Genomic DNA, 11,225 nt, shown 5'->3' with positions numbered 1-11,225 from the left:
TCAGTGATTGGATGTTTCAGAGTCACCTGGTGACATCGTGATGTAAAGCTGTGTATCATCTGCATAGTTATGGTAGCTGGTCTTTTTTCCTGTTATAACCTGAACCTATAACTGTTATTGCAAAAAAGGGGGAAAAATCCAATGAAATGCATCTTATACAGATTTATTCTTTCCTAAACACAGATATCAAAATTTTAGCCAAAATTCTTGCGCTTAGTGTTTTGGTATTTTTGCCATCACTCATGTTAAATCCTGACTGGGTGACTATGGAATTACACAGTGACAATAATATATCCATTCCGGCGGTGCTCTGCTCCCCACTGTCATTCTCTTCATCTAACCCCATTTTAAATCCTGTAGTGAAGCATTCACTGAACATATGGGGCCAGTTTAGTCAATACTTCAAACTCCATGATTTTTCCCTAGTTAAGTCCGATTGCACTTAACTGTGTCTTTAAACCATCTGTTCCTAGGTTTGGACAGGAGGGGCTTACTCATTTGAAAGACTTTTTCAAAGAGAAGAAATTAGGATCATTTGAACAATTTAGCAATGAATTTAGTTTACCACTTTTTTTTTTTAGATATTTGCAAACCAAAACCTTTATTCAGTCCCATCTTTCAGACTCATTTTCTTTGCCAGAGTATACACTGTTGGAAACCATCATATTATTAAAGGGCTGATTTAGTGGCTTTACAATAAATTGTTGAATATGACAGAGATCTCCTCACCTAAAGCTAAAACTTCATGGGAAGACTACAACATGACTATACTGGATGAGACATGGACCTCTACGCTTAATCTTATTAATGCAACATCTCTGTGTGTGCACCACTGAACTGAATGTAGCATTCAGTTCAAAGTGCTACATAGAGCCCCAGAGCGAGCTGTCTCATATCCATCTAGAATTCACTCCACACTGTGACAAATGCAAAACTGCTGAAGCCACATGGTTTCATATGTACTGGTCCTGTCCCAGTCTTGACTGGTTCTGGACAGATGTTTGTCAAACTCTGTCCAGGTTCCTCAGAGTGGCAGTAACACCTGAAACTCTCTTGGCTCTCTTTGGCTTCAGTGGTGAGGATTTGCCTTTTCCAGCCTCTCAGACCCAGGAGTTGTTTTGCTCTCCGTTAGCAAGGCGCGCAATTCTGACCAGATGGAAGGGAGCTGCTCCTCCTGGTTATATGACCTTATGTCATGTTTGAAATGAGATGTTCTCTTCAGCACTCAACTGGAAAATTGGTCTTTCTTGACACATTTGAAAATGTACAGTAATATTTCATATTAATTAATTTTTACTAAAACATGCTCTGCTCTAACCCTCCCGACCCCACGGGGGACAAGGGTGTACAGAAAATGGATGGATGGATGGATGGATGGATGGATGGATGGATGGATGGATGGATGGATGGATGGATGGATGGATGGATGGATGGATGCTCTGCTCTTGTCAAGGGTAGGGATGCTGTGTGTGAAGGGCAGTGACCTGGGTAGAAGTGAATGGGATTATTTTGTAGGGAATTTTTTTCTGCATTATTTTACTATTTTTGCTCAGGTTGTATAAATAGATCATATGTCTGATTCCTTTGTGCCCACAGGCTCTCACCTTCATGTATAAAAGAAAAAACTTCAATGAAAGGCAGTGATTAATAAAAATGTCTATCTATATGTGTTTACTTTTCAGTGAGATTGTAAATTTGTACATAAATTAAAGATTAAAATCAAGATAATTTTTATATCACATAAATATCTGCAGCATGTGCAAACTGTGCTCATAAGCAATCTTGATATTGAGGAGGATGTTAACAATTAAAAATCTCTGTCTGATTGTGAAAAATAGCTTCAGCAGTTTAAAAGCTCTTGTAATTTCAAGAAAATATAAATTTTTAATCAGGGAAGAAAAAAGCAGCAGGCAGTGAGCTGAACATCTTATTCAGAAGATGTAATTGTATTGGAGCTGAGGATAAAAACAACTTTATATAATTAGATAATCGAGAACAAAATGTAGAGAGAGAGAAAGAACGAGGAAGAGAAATGAGCTTGTCTAAACTCAATTCAAAGGCCATGAAGAGATACATTCTCAATCACTGCAATTTGGTGATAATACTTAATTATAATTTTGTCAAGCAGCGTCTGAAGAGGGCTTCTGCTCTCATCAGCCAAACAACTCGATGGAATTATCAGCCAGTCAGAGCCCTGCTGCTTCCTGAGCACCATCATCTAAAAGCAAAGCATGCTGCTAGGAACAGCAGGCAAACATTTCTCTTTATTTTATTCTTCTATTCTCCCTTTGTGCTGGATTAAAACATTACGTTAATTAAAAACAGACTGCTCTTTTTTCCTTTTTCAGTTTTTATTACAGATTACAGCTGAAGGGCTCAAAGGTTTTTTCTGACTCTAAAAGGCTTTTATAACATTCATTTTGTAGCTTACTTAACACTTTTTAGTAGTGATATAATTTACCAGTGAAAACATCTAAATAAAACAACATTCAACAGATGAAAAACTAGCCTGTTTGGCTAACTCTGGCATATTATGTGATGCAGATTGTGTCTTTTGAACTAAACAACCATTTCTAAAGACTTTAGAGACGTTTGACAGCTTGAGCTTTCCTGAGAGTTTCTGGTTTTATTAACCAGTTGAAGGACATTGATTGACCACTTTTACACTAACACAACTTCAAAGCCACACGAAATGTTACGGTAATGATAAACGAAAGTACATCCCATGACTCATTAGTGTGTAGAACTACTTTCAGCAGCAACAACCTGCAGCAGTCATGTTTTTTCTGACTTGGTTAGCCGTTTTATTGTTAGGGAGAAATTCTGGCCCATCTTGTTTCTACAACAAGTCTTATAGGTTGGATGACTCAAATTTGGCTAAGCTTTAGTTGCCGTACTCCACGTCTACCTTGTTATTTGGAGAAGTTCATCCAACACTGTGATTGGTTTGGCAGGGGATGTTTGCGCTAACATGCTGCATACAGTGCTTGCCAACTTTGTGAGCCATGCTTCCCCTGTTGTAGAAAGAAGGGACGGCTCTGAACAAGTTTCTTTTTGATAATCCTGTCATGAACCCCAACATTTACTCTGGTGACTGGACTGTACAGTTAACAGGTAACAGACCTATTAAGAGTCTGTTAGGACTCTGGCTGTAACGATTCCTTGAATGATTCAAGAACCTCGATTGTTAAAATTCCTTGAGGCAAATTATCTGCCTGGAAGCTTTGTTAAATTGTGTTTTATTATTTATCACACCATGTTCCGGCCGGGTAACTGATTATGTTGTGCGACGCTCTCATTCCTGCCTCTGAGTTATTACTAAGTGCTAAGATCTAAGTTTTAAGTTTTTTCCAGTGGGGATTTTATTGAATGATTATAATGTCCAAGTTTTTATCGTTTTTCGGGAGACCAATATTCATCCTTAAAATGCCTGGCGCGATGCTTGGAGTACGATAGCCTTTCTCCTCCCAGAGCCGCTGCCTGCTGGCTGGTTCAAAGCAAACGTCATGGAAGAGCGTGGCGAGTGTTTTTATATAGACTGAACTCAGCGGGCTGCTGTAGGTGATGCTTAGTGTAAATGTAGCTTTATGGATGAACTGGAAAATACATTCATCATCATTCCGGTCACAACAAATGGGTGGCGACGCGTACTGTGGCGGTACAGCGGTCATTTGTATTTTTATGTATAATGGAGCCAAGTCCCATGGCTGACATGGACAAAAAAGCTATAAATATCTGGGCAAAGTGAGAGTTTATCTATTAAATTGACTGAAGATGAATGCATTAACCAAAAAACTGGTTTATACACATTTTGGCTTCATGAGTCTGTTTTATCATTAAATTAAATATCATTTCATATTTTTGTATAATGTTTGTTCAGGTTAACTTAAAAATGGAGTTATTATTGTTACAGGTTAATTTTCTATACTACAGAAAAGTAATTGTTAGGGATGCGCAAATATGAAAAATTGGGCAGTAAATAATACTATTATTTACCAGTATTCTACTTTATCAAATTTTTTATTCAATTAATTAATTATAAGAATAATTGATAAAATACTCGATTTCTAAAAGAGTCATTCTCAACAGCCGTAGTTAAGACCCTTAACAGACGGGCACTTGTCTGTTTCTCCACCAGGACAGTCTCTCTCTCCGCCTCGGCCAGATTCATTTTCCATTAGCAAATCTGACGTAGCTCAGCCTTTAGTACCTACTTCAGGGGTAGTATTAGCAGGACAGATCAGGGTACAGCACTGAAACCAATTTATTGACAGCTGACCACATTCATTGATTGGCTTGTGATTTATGTCACAACTCCAAAACAAGCGTTCAGAATTTAACTTTAAATGAGGACGGCGGGTTAGGGGTTAGGGGTTAGGGGTTAAGGTTGCCCTCTGCTATCAGAGAGCTGTATGGAGGAGTTTAATAGAGACAACAATCAGGAGCGGCGGCAGGAACACATGCAGTAACTTTTGCAGAGGAATGACTGCTCTTTTGCACCCACAGTGTGAAACATCGGAACTACATAATATTAACTTGTGATGTGAATTTTATTTTTTATTTGGTTTAAAATAAATAATAAAGCTTATGCATGGCTTTTGGTTTACATCTTTTGACTCCATTGCCTAAATCCAAAAGGTTTTAATTATGTTCATATGCATAGCAAAAATAATCAGTATACAAGATTAAATTAAATATCTGGGTTTATTTTAGTCCATCAGAACCAGAACCTCAAGGTTCTCCAATACTGGAGAGACAGCAGGCTCAAATTGTGGTAGTGGCAGCTATAGCAGCACTTTCGGTGACTGCTGCCATAAAATGCCACGACCTGCCAGTGACCTGCTAGTGGCTGCAACTTGTGGCAACCGTGACCTGCCATAGCTTAATAACGGCATCTTTTAGCTTCTGTGACGTATGCCATAGCTTTGTGTTAGACTGAATACGAATTATTTTATTTTGAACCAAAAAGAAAAACATACATCTGTCACTGATTCTGTGACATATACCGCAGCTTCTGTGTCAGGTTGAATTTGAATGATTAAAATAAATAAATAAATACATAAAACAGCTGGTGGATCTGGCACAGCCTGCTACGAAGCCCCATAGGGGACATGGGGAAAGTTTTTGTTTTGCATTTCCTCTTAATAAGTGTTGCGTTCCTGTGAATGTGAATCAAACTTATGGTGGTAGAGGGCCACACTGGGTTAAACTCGGGGAATCTCGTCTGGGCCACTTCTTTGTTCGATCAATTATCAGTTTATTCCATTTTAGACTGTCATGCTTCAAACTTTGTAAGGACTGAGACACAGACTGGACTGGCCAAACAAGGCACACATGCCAATGATCAACGGCCCCACAACACAGTCAACAGAAATTATGACCTGCACTCTGTGCCAGGTTGTGGCAGGTCATGACAGCCACAGCAGCTGTCACCAGAAGTGACGCTATAGGTGCCACTGCCGTAATTTGAGCTCGGCCCTGCTGCAATACTTAGTGTTCCTGCAAACATCAGCGGAGAGTTGACCACAGCTCACGTCCCGCCCACAATAGTGAGGAACAGAGCGTATAATGGAGAGGCTCACTACCTGGGGTAGAACCGAATCGCACATTAACCGGTTAGTCAGTGAATTACCAGTGGAAAAGCACCATAAAACACTTTCTCAGACTTTTTCAGTATTTGTTAACCTATTTAACAAACACAAACCACCTAACTTGAAACTGCCCTGCAACAACACAACATCTTACATCTTGAAATTAAAATATTAATCCCTTAATGTACTGACTGTTGTTTTCTTTGTTCATCCAAGTGACATCAAATACATGGTAATAAAAAAAGAAGTTGTTTTTTACTACCAAGTCTTGTGTGCATTAATAACATTTGTGGCTATTTGTAATAACTGCAGCCCAGATGTGCTAAGGAACGCTACAGAAAATCTTTTCTGCCCGAGGCTATCAGAGTTTATAATACATAGATAGTCTCTAGTGCTGTGCGTTTTAAATGTTCAATATATATCTAACAGTATATTAAGTCAGTGTTTCCCAACCCTGGTCCTCAAGGCTCGCTGCCCTGCATGTTTTAGGCGTTTCCTTGCTTCAGCACAGGTGATTTCAATTAGCAGGTGTTTGCTGAACTACAATCAGCTGAATGAGGTGCATTAAAACAGGGAAATTTCTAAAACATGCAGGTCATTGAGCCTGGAGGACCAGGGTTGGAAAACACTGTATTAAGCAATATGTGTGTGTCCTTAAGACCAGTGCTGCTCATTATTTATTGTTGTATGCTTATTACTATTACTTTATTTCTTATTTATTTACTTATTTTAACTTATATTGTGTCCTTTGCCTGGATAAACAAAATTCTGAATAAAATTTACAATAAAATAATTCTAGATTTGAGTTGCTTTGACAGAAACAAAAATCAGCTTGTGTACTATTAAATATAAAAATTATCATTTTTTTTTGAAGATGCGATCAAAAGAATCACATCGCTCGTGAACGTCACATCAATGCTCTCAGCAACAGATATGACTTGGCTTCCTCTGATCATATAAATAATCCTGTCATTTTCTTTCCACCGATATCTTCACTTTTGAGTGACCTGGTTTTAAGTCATTTGTCCGTTATTATTTTAAAATATAATCCTCTGGTTAGCTAGCTGTTTGCGTCACAGTTTGAGCTCACCTCACTGTAAATACAGTCATTTTCATGCAGTACCATGTCGACCATTAGGAGGCGCCCTCGGACCACCAGTGCTCTGTGGGCCACTGTGTGAGAAAGATTGCTCTAAGGTCATTGTTGACCTGATTGTTGGTTTTCTCATCCTGGAATTTGTAAGCTTGTCTTCTCCAGAGCAGCAAACTGCTTAAATTCCTCCTGGTAGTGAGTCATCAGGTGCATTTGACTAGCAGTGCCTGATTTCTTTGCCTTCCTATGTAACTTTGCTTGATTCTAATCTGATCTTCACAGCTCAGTCTGGGTGTTCTCTCACTGACTTTGATCCCTCTGGTAGATTTTCTACCAGGTCAATCAGCCAACAGAAGGAGCGGTCGTGAACTATGACATTAATTTTCTTTGCTGTTTTAGAATTGTAGTCTGCCTGTAGCAGAAAAAGTGAACAAAGCTGTTCAGTCCGCTTCCATATATTGAATTAACATTAACAGCCACCTCTTCAGCACTTCTCTCTTCACAGTTGAAGGATGGTTGTTTACAGTCGTGCATTGCATAAACATGGCTAAACATTTAGCCTTTGGGTAAAATGTAAAACCTCAACACAGTCCACGCCTCCAAGAAGCAATCGTTTCTCAATAACTAAGGGTCAATGCGTAACACAAGGGGCTGGTTTTTACTTGGCTGCAGGTTTCTACTTCTCTTGAATTCTGTGGAGGCTTTCATTTTTTCATCTCTAATTACAAAGATGTAAGTAGGTTTTCTATCACTGCAGATGCTTCGTGCAGCATCTTAAGTGATGCTGTGCGAAGTTGTTTTTTACTACCAAGTCTTGTGTGCATTAATAACAGCTGTGAAGACAACAGCTCTGGACAACACCTTTGTGGTGGTGAAGACAAAGCTGAGCCAAAAGGTGACGCTCTGAATTTATTAGTCGTTGTCTATGTTCCTACCCTCATCTATGGCCAGGGTAGGAGCTTTGGGTAGTGACCTAAAGAACAAGATGAGGAAATGAGTTGCCTTTGCAGGTTGTCTGGGTTCTTTCTTCAAAACTTGGTCATCTGGGAGGGACTCAGAGAAGAGCTGCTGCTTCTCCACATCAAGAGGAGCTGTTTGAGGTGACTTGGGCATCTGGTTAGGACACCTCCCTCGTGAGGTGTTCTGGGCATGTCCTACTGGGAGAAGACCCAGAGGAAGACCAAGGATATGCTGAAGGGACTATGCTTCTTGGCTAGTCTGGGAATGCCTTGAGATTCCCCTGGAGAAGCTGGTCCAAGTGGTTGGGGAGAGAGAAGTCTGGGATCTGGGTCTTCCTGCTTTAGGCTGTTGTCTGTGTGACCCGACCCTGGATAAGCAGAAGATAATGGATATCACAATCTTTCCATGTTGACTTAGTTTTAATAGAATCTGTCACATATTTTAGAGAATTGGATGTGCTTTCTTTTACCATGACTACATATAATAAATGGGTTATATTTACACTGCTCAAAAAAAACTAAAGGGAACACTCAAATAACACATCCTAGATCTGAATGAATGAAATATTCTCATTGAATACTTTGTTCTGTACACAGTTGAATGTGCTGACAACAAAATCACACAAAAATCATCAATGGAAATCAAATTTATTAACCAATGGAGGCCTGGATTTGGAGCCACACACAAAATTAAAGTGAAATGTTCCCTTTATTTTTTTGAGCAGTATAGATCAAAGACTATTATTTTGCTAAAGCATATCCCTGGACACTTAGCCTGGCAGAAACAATCAGACATACAACATTCTAAACTATTCCAGTGCCTCCTGTTCTAGTTACTGCTACAGACTACAGCTCCATTCTGGTAACAAATTTCACATTATTGTCTTTTCCTTTCTCCTCCCTTGTGATAGTCTGCTTTTATATGATGCCTGCTGTACTTGCTTCCTGTCGCTGTGGCTCTATTTACCATAGATCTGCTTATTATGTACTTGTGATGTACTTCTCCAAGTTAAGAGGTTCCGCCATTGGTACGTTTCCCACAGGCATCACCGCTCACTTCTCTCTCAAACTGCATTAGCATTGCTCACATGATAATGAGTGAAGGGTTGGTTGTGCAGAGTGGGAGCAAGCGGCTGGCAGAAAAAAAAAAAACAGTTAGGGAGATAATAGATTTGGAAGGGATGGGGCTGGGGGGCTGATTTGGTATGGAGGAGTGGATAAAGAGAAACTACTAAGAGTCTGAAACCCTAATCTGTTTAAGTCAGCCAGTGACACAGACGTAGCCTTTTGTCTTTTTAGGCCTGAGTTTGGAAAGAAGTTGGGGTGGGGTGATAAATCAGAGACAGAGAAGTGACAGCAATAAGTGTTTAGGTTCTTCACTGTTGGGCTCAGCGTCCTGTGACTATTGTTGTCTCCTAAACGAAGCACAATTTTCAATAGTTCATTCTTCTAATGCCACTATTGTCTACTGTGGCTCTCCCATATAATCTGTGCTGTTCCACAGGAGTAATGTCAGGATTGTGACACTTCCCACCCCTGTTTGTGTGTGTGATAAACCTCTAATTCTGTGAGAATGAGGCCATTTAAATGCTGTTTTGTTTTCTTTGCCCCATCATCTCACCCCTTTGCATACTACCTCTGAATGTGCACACACACACATGCACGCATACACACACACACACACACTTTATTGAATATTCATGTCTCACCAGGCCTTTTGTTTTTCTGTCTATACAGCGAGGAAGAGGGTTTGCTAGCTCCTTCCGTGTGGACATACCAGAGACTGCATGACTTTGCACAATCTCTCCCTGACAACTGGCTATAAAAATGCATCAAGACTGAACGCATTTTGTCGTCCCCTGCTCTTCTCCTTTGTTACTCACTGAAATGGAAGCTTACATTTGCCTTCGACTGCACACAGGATGAGGAACACAAAGTTTAATATTTGCTCTCTTCTGGAGCTGCTTTCCCAGGTTTTGGAAGCTTCCAGAATCTTGGTATTTAGTGCCAGTCGGACATGGAGCAGGAGGAAGAAGAGAAGGAGGTGAAATGGGTGCAGGGACGCTACTAAATGTATAACCTTACTGGGTGGACTCATTTTCTCAGCCGGACTGAGAAATCTCCTAAAAAAAACAAAACACAACAAAAACCCATAAAAATCAGAGAAAACTTGCAGTGGTGTAGAGGAAAACTGGATTTTTATTCTTCAAGCTGTGTGCCTGTTTACAGCACTGATGTTGATGTGGAAAATCACACCAGATGAGGACTTCATATAAACAACGTAAGTGACAGCCAATGAGAGAAACAGCCCTTTAGGCGTGCTCACACAGTGACGCACCAAACTGTACAGGAAAATCGTTGTGCATTTCTAAATGCAATACCACTGTTTGAGATTTTTCTATTCTGTTGTGTGGTCAGGTGTCTCTGGTACAATCTACTTTTAACTTGGTAAGAAAAGATGTGTGCAGGATATTGGATTTTCTGTTATTTTTATGTCACTTCTTTTACATTTATTTGATATTTGATTTTGATTTTCCTATGGCTTACATATTTCTGATTCTGAGCCATCCGGTTCTTTCTATCATGTCTGAGAAGTGTTTATTGTACTCTTTTAAAAACTTTGAAGCTTAATATAAAACTATATAAATTGATCTATATCTACTTGTTCTGAAGGCGTGCTGTTTGTTACTGAGTTTTCCTTTTCAGAGGTGTGACTCTAGTTGAAGTGCCCATGTAGAAAGCTTATTTTCTTCCGCTGGACACATAAGACACATTCCAGCCTTGGCAGATGGAAAACTTAGGTTCTCATTTTATATTTTTTCCCACTTTGAATAATGATAAAGATCATTTCTATAAATAAAGAGTTAATAATTTAGACTGAAAGTTGTGGTAATTTTGTGTCACAGTAAGCAACACTTTAAGGATGATCAGATGCAGCGTGTTGTTCACAATGCCGTTGAAATCTGGTATACATATTTGTTTCTCACACATTGCGAACACCAGTAAGCCAACAATAAATGGAACATAATGAAAATTTATGTCTTGTCTTTTTTTTTATAACCAAGTTTTAAAAAAGATGTTACTCTTTTTACACTTTGCTGCATAACAGATTCTTTTTTTCTGGTTTTCAAAATAGGTCACACACTCTTGTGTTAGAGGGGCTGCTGGTCTCCAGAGCTAGTAATCAGTTGTATTTTGTTTATCATTATGAGTCATATATTTGATTTTGTTGCATATTCTCATTGAATAATTGATTGATTTGTCTTGTTTCTTCAGTATTCACAGCTGATAACTATTTGAATGGTGAACTGATCTGGATTTGATTCTTTTATTTATCTGGAAAGACGTGTTCTGGCAGTGAACAAATAAAACAATAATTTAAGTTTAATATTAAAATATTTGTTCTCCACACATAGCTGGATTAGCACATATAGCTAATCCTAATATTTTACATTCTCCATGTTACTCAGATGTCACGATGCATTCATGTCTTATTAAGATCAGTGCAGCCATATGAACAGAGCAGCAGGTTTTCTAAATGACAGCTTGTTGTTCTTCAACACAACCGATGCAGGACGAGAC

The 11,225-nt window shown here is 39.1% G+C and overlaps 1 long non-coding RNA gene across 1 annotated transcript in view; it reads left to right on the top strand.

Moving 5' to 3' along the window:
• The window catches only part of LOC106939008 (uncharacterized), a 17,546-nt gene extending 6,865 nt beyond the window's left edge, over positions 1–10,681 (top strand). The window contains exon 2 of the long non-coding RNA XR_001422740.1: positions 9,381–10,681. This is a non-coding gene — a long non-coding RNA (uncharacterized LOC106939008). The remainder of the gene's footprint in view (positions 1–9,380) is intronic.
• Positions 10,682–11,225: the final 544 nt, after the last annotated feature.

This window comes from Poecilia latipinna, unplaced genomic scaffold (genome assembly GCF_001443285.1).
Source record: "Poecilia latipinna isolate Pla-1442-1.1 unplaced genomic scaffold, P_latipinna-1.0 Scaffold2748, whole genome shotgun sequence".
In the NCBI taxonomy this organism is placed as follows: Eukaryota; Metazoa; Chordata; class Actinopteri; order Cyprinodontiformes; family Poeciliidae; genus Poecilia; species Poecilia latipinna.
Note: the sequence above shows the minus strand (reverse complement) of the source record. Positions and strands in the feature narration are given on the sequence as shown.